Genomic DNA, 949 nt, shown 5'->3' with positions numbered 1-949 from the left:
CCTGGCTCCTATAGCCAGATAGGCATAGCCCTTCACCCAGTAATGTATCTGGGGCACAGATGATGAGCAGAATGGCACCCCTCCCTTTGCCACGGTAAATGCAGCTCTGTACTCAGTAGCATATCTAGTGGGTGCGGAGCAAATGCAGCACCAGGGGCTGGTCTCAAGAAGCCTGTATCATGGGGTTGCTGCAGCCAGTATACAGCAAGTATATCCCCCAGTAGCAGCAGCAGCCCAAACCCGCACTACTACAGCAACAGCTGCAGAAGTAGCGGCAGCTACCCAAGTGCAGAAATCCAGGGCAGGTAAGACTTTACTCCTCACCCCCAGGCCCCTGCTCTCTAGTGATCTGCATAACCCCATTCTTTCCTCTCCTCACCACCCTGGGTGCTGAAGGAGTTTGCTACTCTTTTGGTTCTAAGTTAGCACACCCAAGACTTCAGAAACACTGGGTTGAATCTGGGATGGTATGCAAAGGTGGAGCTCACAAACTCAAATGCACTGAGGAGTATAGCAAGAAAGAACTGACCAAAAGTGTGTTGAAGTGTGAAGCTCAATGCAGGAAGTTGTCACTTAGATTCCTTTATACATTGCTAAGTCTGTGTAGATAGATCCTAGGAGAAGTCTTAACTTATACCATTTGATACTTCCCTAAAATGTATTCACTCTCCTTCAGGCATGAAGAAAGCTGTCATTTTTGTATTTCTTGTAAGGAGAACTTTAATAGTGGCCCAAATCCAATACACTAATTACTTTTAGTCTAGCTGAAATCTCCCCTCCCCTAGGCTTCATTTAGATAAACTATTCTTCCTTTCCTTCCATGGGCCACGTTCTAGCATTTCTATCACTACTGAATGGAATCCAAGCCCCACCACAGAAAAGACTGTATTTCTATCACTCTTGGAGAAGTGTCCATAAGCCCCCCTGGCTCACCAAGGGTGTCCGGGAC

At 47.0% G+C, this 949-nt stretch overlaps 1 protein-coding gene across 2 annotated transcripts in view; it reads right to left on the bottom strand.

Annotated features, from left to right (window-relative positions):
• Positions 1-949, bottom strand: part of TSPAN5 (tetraspanin 5) — a 143639-nt gene that overhangs the window by 20167 nt on the left and 122523 nt on the right. The gene's annotated exons all lie outside the window — the stretch shown is intronic.

Source organism: Gavialis gangeticus, unplaced genomic scaffold (genome assembly GCF_001723915.1).
Source record: "Gavialis gangeticus isolate Ggan-Ray unplaced genomic scaffold, GavGan_comp1, whole genome shotgun sequence".
Classification (NCBI taxonomy): Eukaryota; Metazoa; Chordata; order Crocodylia; family Gavialidae; genus Gavialis; species Gavialis gangeticus.
This window is presented reverse-complemented; position numbering and strand designations above follow the sequence as displayed.